Here is an 18,736-nt window from a genome sequence, read left to right on the forward strand (position 1 = left end):
GGTCGCGCTGGGCTAAGAGCCGTGACACGGAGACCAGGACATTCTTCAGACCCTGGCCGCTGAGGGTCTCCAGGAGTGGCTGGTCATCCCCACACCCAGCCCAGGGACAGGGCGGGACCAGATGGACACAGAGCCACAGGGGCAGAGGGCGCCTGGCACGCGGCCCTCCAGCTGCCCCAGGGACTGCATGCCACCCTAGAAGTGGTCCTGCATGGATGCCCACTCTGGCCTCCCTCCTAACGGCATCGCCAGATAAAAAGGGGCCCCCGGTTAAATTTCCATTTCAGATAAGCAATGACTGTGTTTGTAGCATATTTCCTAATATCGCGTGGGATATGCTTCAGATTTAGTCATCGTGTTTCTGAGGTTGAAATTTGACGGCTGTCCTGTCTCTTCATCTGGTGAATCTGGCTCATCCCTCTGTCCTGCTGGGAAGTCAGAACATCGGCAGGGTCAGCCTCTGTTCCCAGGACCCCATGCTGAGCAGGGGCTCCGTCTGGTGGACGGCACGGCGGCCTCTGTTCCCAGGACCCCATGCTGAGCAGGGGCTCTGCCTGGTGGACGGCAGGGCGGCCTCTGTTCCCAGGACCCCGTGCTGAGCAGGGGCTCTGTCTGGTGGACGGCAGGGCAGCCTCTGTTCCCAGGACCCCGTGCTAAGCAGGGGCTCTGTCTGGTGGACGGCAGGGCGGCCTCTGTTCAGGACCCTGTGCTGAGCAGGGGCTCTGTCTGGTGGACGGCAGGGCAGCGGTGGTGTCCTGGACCCCCTCCTCTTGTATGGACTAAATTAAAGGGCTGAGTTCAGGTTTGGGGGGTGTCACACGGTCTTAGGACTGAATCCTGGGTTGGCATTTTTGCTGCGAGTCTTTGGGCAGGTGACTCAACCTCTCTGGGCCCCCGTGTCCTCATCTCTAAAAAGGAGAACTGTCCGGGTGAGCAGTGATGCAGGGATTGTTGGTGGGACCCAGCACTTGGCACCGGACCCGTCTGAGTGCCCCCAACAGGCGGCCCTTCCCACCCGGGCCTCCAGTTTTCCTCCTTCCTCTGAAAACCATCACGACAGTGTGAGCGTTCTGGGGGACCATTCTAAGCATTCGACAAAGCCATGTGGGTAATTACTAAATCACAGCTTTGCATTGTCTCCTCCAGAAAAAGAGTGACATTTGTTATTCATCATTCTCACCCAGTTCCAGGTGGCAAGCATCTTCCATTCCTAACAACATTTTTGGGGGTTGGGGGGGATTGGCTCCTCTCTTGGTGATCAATTTCTGGTTTTTCCTTGAAAGAGAAGCTCCCTCCTCTCCTGTCTCTGGTGTTTCCCCCAGCCCGGGACACCCAGCGCCCCTGACGCCCCCAGTGGGGCAGGTCTTCCCACCCCAGGCGAGTCTGCAGCTCACCTCCACCACTCTGCAATGATGCTTCTCGTCCCTCTTACGAAAACCCATCCCCCATGGCTGGGTGTCCCTTGTTGCAGGAGAAGGTGGAGAGGCCGGGGAGAGGGTGAGAAGCCAGGTGCCTGAGGTCTCACCGCCCCCAGCTTGGCTTTTACAAACACGGCTCTCTGGTCTCTGCCGGGTGCATATCATTTCTGTAAGCTCTTCTCACTGACCCACATTCCCATTTTCCTGGATCAGTCGTCTCGGCGCTTCTCCACGGTTGAGTTACTGACACCCTGATCCCTCTGCTTGGCTGCCCTGGAGTGAGGGGACCAGGACCTCCTGCAGGTGAGGGCTGGGCTCCGCTCTCAGCAGAGGCAGTGTGGCAGTGAGCAACCTAAAGCCCTTTCCCCCATGGAGCCCGTCTTGCTGACACGCCGGCTGGGGGAGGGCCCGCGGGCACCCCAAGAGGTGGCCGTTCCCACTGACCTGGCCCTTCTTCTGCATTTCTCTCCCTCGCGCTGAATCTGAGCCTGGTGGCTCAGCAGACACCCCCCGCCCCGCACCCCTGATTGCAAACCCTGTAGCATCAGGAGACCCTTGGACGCTGCGGGGACGCCCTCTCCGCTCCTGGCTCCCGGCCGAGCCCTGGGCGGGCAGCAGGTGCTTAGCAGATGGCCACCTTGATGGGAACACACAAAGGCCCGCCCTCCACATTCCTGGCCTGTCTGGCTCCTGACATCCTTTCTCAGATGCTTGTTGCTGCTGCCAGCTCAGGGGGAGATGCTCCGAAGCTTGGTCTGTGGACAAGACTGCAGTCAGGAAGGTAAAGCGACTTGCCCCCGGGTTCGATTATTTGGAGTTCTGCTCACCAAGTAAAGCCAATCATGCGAATAGCGTCATCGCACATCTGCATAATTCCAGCTGGCACGTGATGCCCGTGTGCTGTGAACACGTGTGTGGACATGGCCGCCTCTGAGCATGTCCAAGGGCCAAGTCCCTGCGGGCCTGGCGTCCGGTCCCCACCGTGACCCTGTGCCTGGAGCCGCATCACTGTCCGCTCGGTGTGTGCACCTGGGAGGCGAGGTGCACCCCCGGGGGAGACAGAGCCAGGAGCAGGGGTTGTCTGGGAGGCCCCTGGAGCAGAGAGCTCGTCCTGGTCAAGCCTCCTCCCTCCTGGGCCTCAGTCTCCTCCTTTTCCAAACAGAGTCATAGAACACAGCTTTCGGGAAGCTTCTCGTGGAAACAGGGAGCACGTGGCAGGCCCAGCCCCGCATGCAGACAGTGGAGGGCAGCTCTGCCCTGCCTCTCTTTCCCATCTATTGAAGTCTCTGTTCTCCCTGGAGACCCCCTCTCTCTGCCTCTGTTGGTTCAAGAAGGGTTTCCAGAGAGATAGAGAGGTCTCCACCAGGGAAGAGAATTCCAACAAGCCTCGGGAAACTCTCTCTTGAGAAAGGCAACCCCAGGCAGCCTGCATCTGGGTCAGTTAGTGATTCCAACAGTGAGAGGTCAGAGAAGCGAGGAAACTGATCGAGGGCTTTCTGAAGGAGGGGGCTTCTCAGCTTGAGATGGACGGGAACAGGCTGGACACACAAGCACGGTCTGAGAGTCACACAAGGAGTGTAAATGGCCCCCAGCACTCCGGCCGGCACATTTAAAGCATCTTTGCCAGGACTAACTGCCCAGGAGCCGTTAAGTGCTTCTGTGAAGACAAGATCCATCACTCCTCCCAGGGGTCCCCCCAGGTAGCCCAGGGCACAGAGGGCTGCCCCTGCCGGGGTCCCACAGACCCAGACATACAACCCAAGCCTAGGGCTCACATTGAGGAAACTTCTCGAATGACCGCCAGCCTGGAGCCCTGTGCTCATGTAAGCAAAATGGATTTGTTTAGAGATGAGAGACGCTGGATGGCTCAAGCCCCTGGCATCCATCTGGCCTGAGCTGGTATTAAATGGATGCATAATTTATCATCTCCCCTGGACGGAGGCAGTTGCCCGGGCCCCTGACACACCGGAGGACCGGCGTTGGGAATCAGGGAGCGTCTTTAAGCCAGGAGCCTGAAATCCAATTTCCACCCTGTCCTGGGGACTGAAAGCTTTCTGTAAACAGTCGCACCAAATTCGCAGATCCAATTAGCCACTGCCTGAGCCACTTGCCAAGAGCAAGGGAGCAAGCCAGACTCCGCGAGTCCAGTAGCCTCAGGCTCCAGGCAGCTGGAGGTGGACCCGCACCCCAAGGCGGGAACCAGCCGCCCACTGCCCCTGCAGCTGCCTGGCCTTGAGAACATCCGGGGGGTCTGAACCCCAGGGCTCTCCCCTTCCCGTCTCCCAGACACCAGCCCAGAGACTAAGGTGCCCCCAAGCCATCAGGCAGTCCTGGTCGCCTTCAGTCGCCCCTCTGTCTTTAAAGACAAAATCTCAGGTCCCCCAGCCCTGGGATCCCCTCCCCTCAATCACGCTCCTCCTCCCGCCCTCCCCACCGCTGTCTGCTCCTCCCTGATTCTGCCCCTGGGTCAGACTCCGAGGCCCACTCCCTCCAGCCAGGGTGCACGCGTGTGCACACACGCATATAGTCACAGTCTCATGATCACACACTGGGAAGCAGACTCTTGGAAAGTCAAAGGCCTGTTAGCATATTCAAGGCTCTAAGAAGCCAGGCAATTAAAATCGACAATTTAATTTGGTTTATCTCTCAATTCTCCAAATTACTGAACGCAGATACGGTTTTCGTGGCCCGTCTGTCAGCATGCTAAGGACGAGTGTTCTGTGGGGCTCCAGGTGGGGAAGTTACTGGGTGGATGGGTCTCTGAACCGAGGTGACCGGCATCGAGGCCGAGCTCTCGATAGAAAACAGAAATTTTTTTGCTCTTACTTCTTGCTGAGAGCGTTCACGTCACGCTGAGCGCCTTTACTGGGTGCTTTACATGTAAGGAGGTGTTCATTCTCACACTCAGCCCCTGAGGGGCCTGTCGTTATCCCATTCTACAGCTGGGAATGCTGAGGCCAGACTGCTCATGTAACTGTGAAGCTGGGAGTCTCGGGCAGCGGAGGCTGAGGCATCCTACAGTGACACACGCTCCCCTGGACCCGGCGGCCTGGAGAAATAAACCTACCTCTTCTGCAGGCTGCCTGTCTGTCTGTCTCTCTGTTCCAGCTCCCAGTTTGCTGGGGTGGGGACGCTGCTGAGGGAAAGAGAGGAAGCCAAGCTTCTGCTCCCAGGGGTCAAGTCACTCCCAGCCTCCTCTCATTGGCTGCAGGGCCCCACTCCTGAGCAGGGGCGGCAGCCAGACAGTGAGTTCTGTTCAGTTCAGCTCAGTCGCTCAGTCATGTCCGACTCTGTGACCCCATTGGACTGCAGCACGCCAGGCCTCCCTGCCCATCACCAACTCCCGGAGTTTACTTAAACTCCTCTCCATCGAGTCAGTGATGCCCTCTAACCATCTCATCCTCTGTCGTCCCCTTCTCCTCCTGCCTTCAATCTTCCCCAGCATCAGGGTCTTTTCAAATGAGTCCGTTCTTCACATCAGGTGGCCAAAGTATTGGAGTTTCAGCTTCAGCATCAGTCCTACCAATGAACACCCAGGACTGATCTCCTTTAGGACAGACTGGTTGGATCTCCTTCCAGTCCAAGGGACTCTAAGAGTCTTCTCCAGCACCACAGTTCAAAAGCATCAATTCTTCAATGCTCAGCTTTCTTTATAGTCCAACTCTCACACCCATACATCAATGAAACTATGAGCCATGCCGTGTAGGGTGATCCGAGATGGACGGGTCACGGAGGAGAGTTCTAACAAAACGTGGTCCACTGGAGAAGGGAATGGCAAACCACTTCAGTATTCTTGCCTTGAGAACCCCATGAACAGTGTGAAAAGACAGTGCGCATTTGAACAGTAATAGCTGCGTGGGGATACGAGCGTGGCCACCTGGCTCCGCCACACTACGCAGCGCTTCGGTGAAGGACACTGTTCTTCCCCATAGTTGGGCGACCCTGGTGAGCACCCCTCACCCCTTTGCTTCAGAGGGGCCGGCCTTGGCCGCCCCGTTCCCTCCGCGGGGCTTGGCCCCCCGCTACACGGACATACCTCCTTCTTCTTAGAACCCCCCCACCCCAACCCTGCTGAATCGCAGGCCCTCTTGCCATCCATGTCAGCATTGTCTGTTCCGTGCAAGGCTGCTCAGTCCCCGCATGGAAGAGACCTGCCCCCTGCACTCTGCACAGTCTACCCCGAACTCTCTGCACTCTGGCCGCTGGGGGTCCCCGGGTGTCCCCTTCTCATCAGCTTCTGCATCTCAAAGCCCTGGGGCGTGACTGTGGCCTCTCAAGGCCAGAGTTCACCCACGAGCTCAAGGCGCCCCTTGGGAACTGCAAAATCAGTCATCACTGGGCCCCTGCCTCCCAGAGCGCCCATGGGAACACTTACAATCTAGCTGAAGAAGTGACTCTCAAATATCTAGAAATGATTGACCAGTGCAATGGAGACCCTGGAGTGAGACCCTATTCCTCTGAGGCAAGTCGGGGGCTCTAGCCAAGGGAGGTTGCCTGCCTGGAGCCAGAGCTAGTAGTTGGGATCCGTTGCAAAAGGCAGGCACCCCGGGTGGCACCAGACTCCTGGGAGGGCACTGGGCACCAAGACGTACTGGTAGGACCCCTATCCAGCACAGGTGTGGGGCAGCCACGGTGGAGACAGAGCAGTGGGGTCCAAGGGGCTGGGTACCCGCGTGGGACAATGTGGTTGAGGTGGTGGCACGTGGGAGGACCCACTCAAGCTGGAAAACAGAGGATGAGTGAGGTCACAGGTGAGGGGCGGCGCTCCAGGTGGACGGAGCAGCAGGTGCAAAGGCCCTGGGGCACACGGCGCTGGGCGGGCTCTAGTGGTACCCAGGAGAGTGGCTGCCACCAGAAACCAAGGCCAGCCTCATTCTTAACAGCCACGCCCACAATGGCAACTCAGCCTTGCTCAGCTCACAGCACCTCTGCCCCCACTTTCTGTGCCCACCCTTGGCAGACGTCACGAGTCAATGACCATCCTCCTCCCCACAGACCACAGCTGCAGCCTCAGGTTCCCTGGCAGGGAATCAGAAACCTACTGACCACCCCCGGCCCGACTCCTCTCCCATCACAGCTGCCCCCAGACTTTGGTTTAAACCTGACTGTACGGCCAAGAAAAGTGAGGAACAAAGGGGACGGTTCTCTCCCTATCACCTCGCCTCCCAGAGGGGACGCTGACCCAGGTGGCCCAGGAGAGGGGCTGATCGGACACTGCGTCTCTGTAAACCCGACATGCACACCAAATTCAACCACATGCAGGGACATGAGAGGGGCGAGGAGGGCGGGGGCTGAGAATGGAGAGCCCCCCCAACCGCCACCCGGGGTGTGGGCAGACGCCCGACGCCTGACACTCGGGAAAAATCAGAAAAAAATTGGGAGAGCCCGTGTTGTGCCTCAGAGGGCAAGTTAGCTGTGCTGTGCTGGGGAGTTAATAAGATCCCCAAAGCAATCCGGCCCTGTTTTTGCCGACGCAAGCACTCCGCAGTCGCTGAGAGAGGTGTTTCGTTCCTTTTAAGAAAAGAGAAACCCAAAATGCTGCCTGCAGCTTGCCTCTGTATATATAACCTAAGGAGATGCTTTTTTTTTTAATGAGAATGTATCGAAATGTATACCCGCAGCACCTGCGTGCCCACTGGGGACACCGTGTGTGCACGTGTGCACACACACACAGATAGGCCCACACTGTGCAAGGGGCTGGCCCCTCACACCCCCACACACGCACGAGCACCCGAGCCTCATCTGAGCTCAAATCCGAGCTGTCTGAAGCTGAAGCTCCAATACTTTGGCCGCCTGATGCGAAGAGCTGACTCACTGGAGAAGACCCTGATGCTGGGGAAGATTGAGGGCGGGAGGAGAGGGGATGACAGAGGATGAGATGGTTGGATGGCATCACTGACTCAATGGACATGAGTTTGAGCAAGCTCTGGGAGTTGGTGATGGGCAGGGAGGCCTGGCGTGCTGCAGTCCATGGTGCAAAGAGTCAGACACGACTGAGCGACTGAATAACAACAGTCACTTTTCCTGTTGAAACTGGAGAGATAGGATGTCTGAGAAAGAGCCATGTGCTTGCTTGCTAAGTCCCTTCAGCCATGTCCGACTCTTTGTGACCCACTGGACTGCAGCCCTCCAGGCTCCTCCGTCCGTGGGATTCTTCAGGCAAGAATACTGGAGCATGTTGCCATGCCCTCCTCCAGGGGATCTTCCTGACCCAGGAATCAAACCTGGGTCTCTTACATCCCCTGCATTGGCCGGTGGGTTCTCTACCACTAGCACCACCTGGGAAGGCCCAAGAAAGAGCCACCCCCTCCCAAAACCAGCAGGGAAAGCTGACTTGGCCTGGATGCAGGCAAGACCTGTGCTCTTCAAAAAGGCTTGTTCTGAGACCTTGAAATCCAAGGGCCCAGCGGCTCAGCTGCAGGGGACAGCTGCCACCTCACACCTATTTTTCAGGGGGGCTTCTCTTTTCATCCTAGTAACTGGCCAATGTGTTTGGGCCCGTCCCCTGCTGGCACGGGCAGCTCCTGCAAAGGGTAGTTGGAAGCCCGAGGAGTTTGGGCCCCCCTCCCTTGGTGGCAATGAGCAGGCCTGTCCCATCTCCAGGCCTCAGTGTCCACACTGGTCAGCAGTGCCGGCCTCGCTGGCTTGTGCAGAGCTCCCAGGGACCGTCTGGGTCACTGTGAGGCTGACCCCCATCTGCCACAGAGACCCTGGCTCCCAAGACCCCCACTCCCCGCTGTGCCTTCAGCTCCCACATAGGGGCGTCCAGCCCTGCCCATCCTCACATTCACACACACACCCCTCACGGCCGGTTCTCACACCACGTGTAAGATGAGGCCGCCCGCGTCCCACCAGCCAGCCCTCCCTCCGGGGGGGCTGTCCATACTGTTCTGGAAGCCACACCTGACCCGTCAGCAGAGCCCTGCGCTGTCCCCTCGCGTGAGACTGGGAGCTGGATGTGGGGCCGCAAGAGGAGGGGAGGCAGGGATGTGAGCCTCTGAGCAGGAGGAGCCGCCTGCGGGGCCACAGCTGTTTGGGCAACAAGAAGCTCCGCCTGGGGCCAAACCCATCAGGGCACCCAAAGCCCAGGGGGTGGGGGCCTCGATGTGGGCCTTCCAGGTGGTGTTGGCTCTAAAGGACCCGCCTGCCAATGCAGGAGACGTAAGAGACATAGGTATGATCCCCGGGTCGGGAAGATCCCCTGGAGGAGGGCATGGCAACCCGCTCCAGTGCTCTTGCCTGGAGAATCCCACGGACAGAGGAGCCTGGCAGGCTGCAGTCCCTGGGATCTCGCAGAGTCAGACGCGACTGAAGCGACTGAACACACACGGAGGAGCAGGACCCATTGCGGGAGAGCCAGCAAGCGGGGCAAGGGGGCTGGGGAGGACACGAGCATTTAGGAGCGAGGGTCTGAGCCCACTGAGGGCTGCGGGGTGAGGGGTGAGCCCTGTGCCCCCGCCTCCTCCCTCCTGCCCCCAGGATGGGCGCAGCCTGCCAGCACCTCACATCCACTACCGACATGTCCACCACGGACGTGCTCCACATGGCTGGAGGCGGCAGGTGCTGACCGGGAGCTCTCGGGGTCTCCCCAGGGGTCCTGCCCGAGTGACCCAGCAGCCCGTGGACAAGTCCATCCCAGAGACGGTTTACACATTTCCCAAAGCTCAGGCCAGATTCTGCTGTTTCTAGGAAGGTTCCGAAGACCCCTTCCAAGCAGCGTCCAGCTCCGCGGACCCCACGGTGGCTGGGCCAGCCAGGGGCTGGGCCCTGTCACACCCGCTGGGTGATCTGCTGCCCCGTCCCGGAATCCCTGCCCCTTACAGTAGGGCCCCCACTACCAGCTCCGGTCCCTGTTGACGTGCCTGCCCTCCTCGCCCCCGGACCCCATGGGCTCCAGGAGCAGAGAGGACACGACGCTCCTGGTCCACCGTGTGGCCTACAGCGTGTGTGTGTTAGGGGGTGCATCCATGGTCCCCAGTGCCCTGCATGCCAGTGGATGGGGGGGCTGAGGCAGGAAGCAGAGTGGACCTGGAGTCAGGTGCCAGCCCCTAGGGCACCACCAAAGCAGCGAAGCCACAGCGCGGCCTCCGGGGAGCGGCTGGTCTACGCGACCTGCCGGATCCGTGCCTCCGCAGGGCCTGCCCCTCGGGGGCCTGGGTGGGCCTAGTCTTGCCCCTTCGCCTCTGACAGACCCCCGAGTGGGAGGACAGTGTAGGGGCGGGGGGGTGGGGCGAGGTCCCGAGCGGGAGGACAGTGTAGGGGTGGAGGAGGGGGTCTTCCCAGCACCTTGAGACTTGCCCCCAGCCCTGAGCCAGAGCCCAAAGCAAACTCTGAAGTTTGCTAGAAATCTCAAAGTTCAGCTGTTCTTGCATTTCCAGAATGTATTGATCTCGTCTGGGCTGGAAAGGCAACGACGAGGCTTTTTTTGCTCACGTCTGAGTGGTAGGGGGGAGGGTGTGCGGCCACGGGGTGACATATAGGCAGTGCTGCCGGAGGGTCCGCGCCCCCGCTCGTCCCCCACCCGAGGGTCCGCGCCCCCGCTCGTCCCCCACCCGAGGGTCCGCATCCCCCGCTCGTCCCCCACCCGAGGGTCCGCGCCCCCGCTCGTCCCCCACCCGAGGGTCCGCATCCCCCGCTCGTCCCCCCACCCGAGGGTCCGCATCCCCCGCTCGTCCCCCCACCCGAGGGTCCGCGCCCCCGCTCGTCCCCCCACCCGAGGGTCCGCCCCTCCAGCTTGTCCCCGCACCTAGGGGCCCCGCGCCCCCCGGCTCGTCCCTGCATCTAGGGGCCTTGCGACCCCCGCTCATCCCCGCCCCCAGGGGCCCCGCGCCCCCCGCTCGTCCCTGCATCTAGGGGCCTTGCGACCCCCGCTCATCCCCGCCCCCAGGGGCCCCGCGCCCCCCGCTCGTCCCTGCATCTAGGGGCCCCGCGCCCCCCGGCTCATCCCTGCACCTAGGGGCCTTGAGACCCCTGCTCATCCCCACTCCCAGGGGCCCCGGGCCCCGCGCCCCCTGGCCCCCACTGCGCAGGGCCCGTCTCCCCAGACTAAGGGGGCTCAGGACACCCTGGTCCCCCGGGGAGAGGACAGTGGACGCCAGGGAGGAGGGCGGGGAGGGCAAGGGGCCCGGCTGAGGGTGGCACTCTGCCAGCAGGCCCTGGGCTGTCCTCACCCCCAGACCGGCTGCGTGCTCGTTCACTCGCTCACTCGCCTGCTCACTCACGCACGCTTGACCCACTCACTCTCTCTATCACTCACTCAGTCATCCAGTCACTCACTCACACACTCACTCACTCATTCCCTCACTCACCCACTTACTCACTCATTCATTAACTCACTCATTCACTCACTAGAAAGGGGAGAGGAGAGAGGGGAGGGGGGAAGGGAGACGGGAAGGGGGGAGGGGGAGGGGAGGAGGCCAGTGGAGGGCGGGAGCCAGGCGCACCTCCAGCTTCTCAAGCAGGGCATCCCCAGCAGCAGGGCTCCTGGTGCCCCTCCCAGGAGCCTGGGCCCTGGGATGGGGGCTCAAGCCCAGCCTCGACGCCTGCAGCCCCTGGCAGGCCCTGCTCTGTCCGAGCCGCGGGCTCCCCAGCAGCAGCGTGCCATCTCTGTGCCATTGGCAGGTGGCAGGTGCTGAAGAGAGAGAACCCCTGTTGGGGGGCTACTTTCAAGGGGGTCACACAGCAGGACGGTCACAGCCGGGACCTGAGCCGAGTCCCCGCAGACAGGCCATTATCCCCTGGTGCAGGCCCCGGCATCTGACCGCGGCTGAGCTGGGTGGGGACCTGGCAGGCCTCTAGCCCGATGGGTGGAGACGCCGCTGGGCTCGTGTGCAGCCTTGCCACCCTGCTTCTCCAGGAGCAGAAAGGGGCCCCCGCGTCCCCTCAGCCCCCTGGGCCGCACCGGGCTGCTGATGCAAGATAAAAGCTGGCTCCCGCCGGAGGCTTGAGGACAAGCTGGTAATTTTCCATCATTAGAGCAAGTGATCAGCCTCACAGGAGGCCACGCAGGGCTGGAGGAGCCCTCCTCCCGGCTCTGAGCAGCCTGGCTGGGGGGCAGCTTCCCAGAACTTCTGGAGCCTGCCTCTCCCACCATCTGCAAGCTCTGGGGACCAGCCAGCCAGCCAGCCTCCTCCACCACGCATTTATCAAGCCTCCAAGAATTTCCTGGGCCCTGGGGCGTGGCACCTGATGAGCTTCCCTGGTGGGGTAAAGAACCCACCTGCCAATGCAGGAGATGGAGGAGACGCAGGTTCGATCCCTGGGTCGGGAAGATCCCCTGGAGGAGGAAATGACAACCTACTCCAATATTCTTGCCTGGGAAATCCCATGGACGGAGGAGCCTGGTAGGCTGCAGCCCGTGGGTCACAGAGTCGGACACGCCTGAGCGCGAGCAGCTGGTCGCTTCCACAGCCTCCCTGCCAGAGCCCTCCAGCCTCCCGCTTTGATCTTGGAGGAATCAGCTGAAGCCCTAGGGCTGTGTGGGAACTCACCGCGCTTCCTGCTCAGTCCTGATATGAACCTGGTTCAGTTCAGTTCAGTCACTCTGTTGTGTCCGACTCTTTGCTACCCCATGGACCACAGCATGCCAGGCCTCCATGTCCATCATTAACTCCCGGAGTTTATGCAAACTCAAGTCCATTGAGTCAGTGAACCTAAGACTGCCCTAAAAACATAAAGTCTATTTTTAAAAAGCGTGCAAATGGAAACCCTCGCGTCTGTGGCCTTTTGAGCCTGGCTTCCTCCGCTCACGTAAGGCGTTGGAGAGCCTCTGTGTTTTCCACACATCCGGAGCTGGTCCCTTTTTACCGCTGAACAGTTTTCCACTGCGCGGAGGATACAGCTGTTTATCTGTTCACTTATCAGCTGATGGATTTTTGAATGGTTTCCAGTTTTTTGGCTTTTATAAATAAAACTGTTATAAACATTTTTTTTTTAACCGCCCAGGGGTCACAGAGGTGGCAGGCTGCAGGGCCCAGCTCCACACACTGCAAGTCTCTTTGGCTTGGTGACGACTCGCGAGGCCTGCCAAGACTTTCTGCCAGCCCAGGAATGTTAGCCTGGGACCTCCCCGCCCTGCCTCCCTGCAGCTGCAAGTCCCTGGGGGTTGCCTGAAGCGCCCCAAAGACACCCCCCCACCCCTCGGGGTTGGTGGGCAGGCTGAGAGCAGCCACCCCGGGAGCCCGACCTCCCCTGGCAGCTGACCGAGCCCTGAGCACTCCTCCAGTGTTTTTTTTTTCTGGAACCTCCATGGGACAAGCGGTTAACAGTACTCAGGCTGCAAGTGGGGAAACCAAGGCAGGAGAGCGAGGGAACGTGTCCACATCACATGCCGTGTGTGCGGCCCGGAAATGGAGCTACACAGGAGCTAATCCCCCACCCCAAATTCACGTGTTGAGGCCTGAGTCCCCGGCCCCTAGGAATGGGCCTGCATTTGGAGAGAAGCACGACAGAGCTGAGGAAGGAACGTTAGGTCTTTGGGGCGCGCCCTGGTGCCATCTGACCGGTGTCCTGACAAGAAAGGACACCGAGGGACCATCACACAAGGACACAGGGAAAAGGTGGCCCTGTGTGCACGCAGGGGAGAGGCTCAGGAGGCGCCCACCCCGCAGACACCTGATCTCAGGCTCCCCGCCTCCAGGACCACAGGGAATTACATTTCTGCGTGGAAGCCCGTCTCGGGTATATGCGGTACGGAGGCTCCAGGACACTGATACAGACCTAAGCCCAGAGCGCAAGCTCCCCCACTGCATCCACAGGCAGGGCTGTGCCGCAGACAGACGCACCAGGAGGGGCAGCTCACCCCCAGCCGCCTCCTCACGCCGGGTCGGGTCCCCGCACACCGCACACCACAGTCTGTAACGTCGTATTTGCATCAGTGCTTCTGTGGCCAGCTGCCCGTCCTCCCGAGGACTGCCAACTCCACGGGGGCGGGCGGGGGGGATCTTCACTTGGCTAAGCTGGTGCCTGGTGGGCTGTGGGCTCTCAGCAGATATCTGAGAGAACGGTCATCAGTGTACCCTGTTTTTGCCATAATGACCTCATTACAGGAGGGCATTAAGCACTTGTAGGATCTTGTTGGCGTTTCCCCACACACCCACGTCCAGCTCAAGTCCATAAATGCTTCTCTCGTGGTGGCTCAGACGGTTAAGAACCTGCCTGCAATGCAGGAGACGTGGGTTCGATCCCTGGGACGGGAAGGTGCCCTGGAGGAGGGCATGACAACCCACTCCAGTGGTCTTGCCTGGAGAATCCCATGGACAGGAGCCTGGCGGACAGTTTATGGGGTGGCAAAGAGTCGGACAGGACAGCAACGAACACTTTCACTTTTTCACTTAAAGATTTATTCTTTCTTTGGCTGCGCCGGGCCTTAATTGTGGCAGGCGGGATCTTCCGTCTTCGTTGGGGATCGGCTTGTTTTCCGTTGCAGGCATATGGAATCTAGCTGCCTGACCAGACATGGAACCCGGGCCCCCTGCATTGGGAGAGGGGAGTCTTATCCACTGGACCACCAGGGAAGTCCCCTAAATGCTTCCTGAATGAGTGGAATGGGTGACTGGATGGGCCAACTAATGAATGAATGGATGAATGCCCCCTCCCCAAGCGACCTCCCCCCAGGGCACCAGAGACAGAGGTGACTTCAGGTGCCTCACAGATCTGGGTTGATCCAGGCTAGGTCAATCCTGCTGGGATTAGTGTCAGACCTGGATTTCCTGCCGCCTCCAGAGACAAGCCCTGCTATGCGCCTGCGTGTGCCCGGCACGTCCACAAGCCCTGGAGGAGGCCAGTGTCCCGGCCAGAGCAACCCCTCCCGTCCTGCAGCAGGGCCAGAGCCCCTGCCATCCTGGGACCCCTCTGTGCCGCCAAGGGGCTGGTCCCGCCCCTGGAGGGGGGGACTCGTGAACCTGACACCCCTTAGCCCTGTGCTCGGAGCTTCAGAAACCCTTCACCTCCCCCGATGGCCAGCTCCCGGAGCCCAGTGGGGAAGGACTCTGGGCCTAAAGCGGGGCCAGGCCTGCCCAAGGGAAATGCCCAGCAGGCTCTCAACTCCCGCGTGGTACAGTTGCCAATGGGGTCTCCGGGTCCTTGCTGGTTCCCTGCAGAAGCCATGGGAGGTGAGAGGAGGGGACCCTGTGACTTGTACCCACTTTCCGGAGGAGGAAACTGAGGCTCAGGGATCACACATCTCAGTCAGATTCCAAGCCCAATCGGGGCCTCCGGAAGCTGACATCACACTGTGTGCCCAGCCTGAGTGGCCGGGGGACACCTCCCCCACGCCAGGGGTCCCACGACCGGGCTCCAGGCACGTCTGCAGTTACCCAGGGCCGAGACAGGCAAGTCCCACCCCAGCCGCGAGGCCCCGGGCTCCGGGCAGCTGGGCCCTGCCGACCACACAGCGACGCCCCGCGCGAGAGAACCACTCCATTGTTTTGCCTCCTACTTGAATCCTCGAGGAAGCAGCAACAGCAACAATCGGATTTTGAATAACAGCTTCATTTGAACCAATTAAAAGAGGACCGATTTTGCTTTCAATTCGATTTGCAATGGCAGCACACTCTAGGAAACGGGCAACTGGATTATTTTTCACCACAAACGTTTTGGCATTTTTTATATCCTGGGTGGGGTGATCTCTAAAAGCGGCTTCATTATTCAGAATCGTTTCTGAGACGACGGAATAAAAACAAAGCCGGCCCCTCATTCACATCACGAAGAGCCTGGGACGCGGAGGTTTTTCAGGGCAACCGAGGTTTCAGAGGGCGGATCCCATCACAGGTAAGGAAGGTCTGTGATTCCGGGGCCCGGCTGGATCCTCTTGACCTAACATCTAATCTCAGAGTTGTTCCCAGTGGAAATGGATGGGAAACAGCTCAAAGGCGGGTTCTGTGTGCAGAACATGAAAGACTCGGGTTTCTCTTCCATGAAACGAGGCTAATTCACATCTATGTAGAGGGCTTATGGGGGATTCAACGAGGGTGGCGGGATTAATGTGAAGAGCCCAGTGTCTGGCTTCAAGGCATCATCTTGTCATGGCATTCCCTCTCTGGAGCTCAGTTTTCTCATCTGTAAAATGGGACCATCCACCCCACGCTTCGCTGGTGACTCAGCAGTAAAGAATCCATCTGGAATGCAGGAGCCATAGGAGACACGGGTTTGATCCCTGGGTCAGGAAGATCCCCTGGAGAAGGGCATGGAAACCCACTCCAGTATTCTTGCCTAGAGAATCTCCATGGACAGAGGAGTCTGGCGGGCCACGGTCCATGGGGTTGCAGAGAGTCGGACATGACTGAAGCGACTTATCACGCACCCCACCTCCCGGCAGAATCAATCATACAGAATGCTGGCCCAAAGCCGTCAAGCAGAGCGCAGGCAGCAAACGCTGGCCAGGGCCTCACCGTCACGCCTGCTCTGCGTGGTTATCTGTCATGACGTCCCTCTCTGGGCCCCTCTGTAAAGTGGGGAAGGGGACACGACCAGCCGTATTTGCACGGACGGCTTCAGTAGCAGGCCTGCACGTGTAGCCGTGGGTGCCCCACGGCCCCACAGCCTGGCCCGAGCTGCAGCCAGCTCACCTGGCTTTGCTGCGGGAAGTCTCTCCCCAACGGCCTGAGGGCAGGTGTGGGGCTCCCACTTCAGGGCTGCCGGCACCGCCCATGGACGCTGTCCCGGCAGCGTGGTGGACGTGCCCCAGGAGGCTCTTGGGTTTGGCGTCCAGGGACGCTCCTCGGTGGTGTCTTCAGGGGACAGGGAGGACAGCCTTGCCTCCACACGGGAGGCCTGCTGGCCGGCCCCCTGGCCAGGACGACGGGCTGTCCACGCCCCAGCTGGGCTCCGCACCTGGCCAGCCTTGGGTTCTTGCAGCTGGGGAGGGAGTGGGTGGTAGGAGGCTCCTGAAGGCTTTCTGGAAGCGAAGGCTGGTCTGGGTCTCGCAGGGAGTCTATGAGAGGGGCTCAGGGAAGGCAGGGAAGGCACTCCTGGCAGAAGGCAGAGCGTCAACAAGGGTGCAGGGTGGGGTGAGAGGCCGCAGAGCCAGGCCCCGACGGGGCGGCGGTCCAGGAGGAGGGGCTTGGACCACATTGGCTCTGCCGCCCCTAAGGCTCGCTCTGGCCCTGGAGCGAGGTGGTGGCAGTCTCGGATGCAGGCGGAGCCCCCCAACCCCATGACTGCCCTGCTTCTCAGCCCTCACCGCTCCAAACCAGGGGTCCCAAGAGCCAGGGCCAGGCCCAGGGAGGCTCAGGCTCGGGGTCTGCTGGGATGACCTGGAGATGGCCTTGTCTGATGCACCAGTGGGGTGGGAATTGGCATTCCCTCCCACCCATCCCCACAGGGACTATGGCAAGAATGCCCCTCCAGGCTTCCCTGTGTGGCCCCCCTAGGCCCCTACCCCTGGAGACAGACACCTGAGGCCTGCGGGACAGCACCAGCATGGCGGGATGGCAGGTGGGCTTCCGGTGGCTGGCCCAGCGGCCTCAGCATCAGACAGCAGGTATGCGTCCTGTTTCCCTTCTCTCCTTCGCTGCCAGGCAACTCAGGCACACCGTGTGCTCAGCCAGGATAGCAGATGCCCTTCAGCGGGGCTTTCTGGGCCAGCGCTCCCTCTCTGCCCCGCATGGCCATCCCTTAGCTTGACAGGATGGTCCCATTGTGCCCGAGACTTTTCCTGGGAGGGGCCATAAATCCTTCTGTTGGGAAGAAAAGCCTCGGGTCCCCGGGGCTTTTCCTTGGCCCATGGTTGGCAGTTGCTCCCTGGGCAGATTTCAGGGGTGCTGTGCCCTGCCTGGAGGTCACCAGTCCTCTCCTATGCATGGTTCCCGCCTGCACCGACACAGGAGAAGATATGCCCCGTTTACTGATGGTGCGAGATGGGGTGGGGTCACGCAGAGAGAGGACTTAGGGTGCCTGCTGGGGTCCCTCTCAGGCAAACCAGATGCTTCTACCCTCAGCCTCCTCGTCCCTTGCGTGTTCAGTCGCTCAGTCGTGTCCGACTCTTTGCAACCCCATAGACTGCAGCCTGCCAGGCTCCTCTGTCCATGGGATTCTCCAGGCAAGCATACTGGAGTGGGTTGCCATTCCCTTCTCCAGGGGATCTTTCCAACCCAGGGATCGAAGCCGGGTCTCCCGCTCTGCAGGTGGTTCTTTACCAGCTGAGCCACCAGGGAAGCCCACCCCCTTGTCCCCTTACCCAGATGACTTTGATGCTCTCAAGAGTCCAGCAGTTCAAATGGGAGCCTGACCTTCAGTCACATGGAGGCGGGGGGCGGCGGGGGCGGGGGGGCATGCTGAGGTCCCCTGGCAGAGCTCAAGGCAGAAACCCAGAACGGAAACTTGGGGGTCCTCACGGTGGGACACTCTCACCTGAGTCTCCCCTATAACTCACCTGTTCCTCAGCTCCGATGAGCCGGGCTTCTAGTAACACAGAATCATGCCCTTCCAGCCCCCCAAGCGCAAGGCATCTCCAGCCAGCGTGCCTCCTGCCCCCGTCCCCCTCGGCGCATGTGGTGGGGGGCTGCGGGGGGTTGCCGGGACCAGAGTCCCAGGTTCTGGTCTGCAAAGCACCACAGCTGGCCAAGCAGACTCAAGACGGGCCTGCAGGCACCGGCTGTTTTGATCCCAGGCTGCACTGGAATATTTGAGCCCTGCCGACGGATGTGATATAAAAATACAGCCGGCTGCCAGCACACCCGGGAAGGACCGCTTCCTCGCCAGCTAGCGCCCCGGCAACGAGTCTTCTCCCAGCCCTCAGCCCCCACCCCCGGAGCTGGGGGCAGGACTCAAAGACTGGAGCTGCTCTTCTGAAGTGTGAACAATCCTGCCTGCTCCAAGCGATTTTTTTTTTTTTAACTCCATACTGAGCTGTAAGGGAATATTTGGATGATTCTTCTCCCTGCCCCACCCCCGCCGCCTTCTACAAACTCAGGAATTGAATTAAAATACAGGAATGAATTATTTAAATGAATGTACGTCTATGCTTGTCTCTGAGAACTAACCACATCAGTGGTGGGCTCTGTCCAGGACAGCACCGAAGCTGACCCTCATCCTGTACCCTGCTCTCCTTGAACCTGCTGGTGGGTGTTCCTTTTAATTTTGCCTGAAGCCTTGGGAAAGCCAAGGGGAAGGAAACCGGGGGCAGGAAGGTGGCTGAGGGCCATAGTTCTCCAGCAGCAAAGCCCAGGGGTCGCCCCTGCTCACGGGACCAGAGCTGGGGTGCTGAGGGCAGAGATCTCCTGACCCGCACGTTTCCGGGCTCGTGGCGGGCTCTGCCCTCCGCCTCCTCTGTGGGTCTTGGCCCAGATGGTCAGCTCTGGGCCTGCGTTTCCTCAGCC

Source organism: Bubalus kerabau, chromosome 7 (genome assembly GCF_029407905.1).
Source record: "Bubalus kerabau isolate K-KA32 ecotype Philippines breed swamp buffalo chromosome 7, PCC_UOA_SB_1v2, whole genome shotgun sequence".
NCBI classification, from domain to species: Eukaryota; Metazoa; Chordata; class Mammalia; order Artiodactyla; family Bovidae; genus Bubalus; species Bubalus kerabau.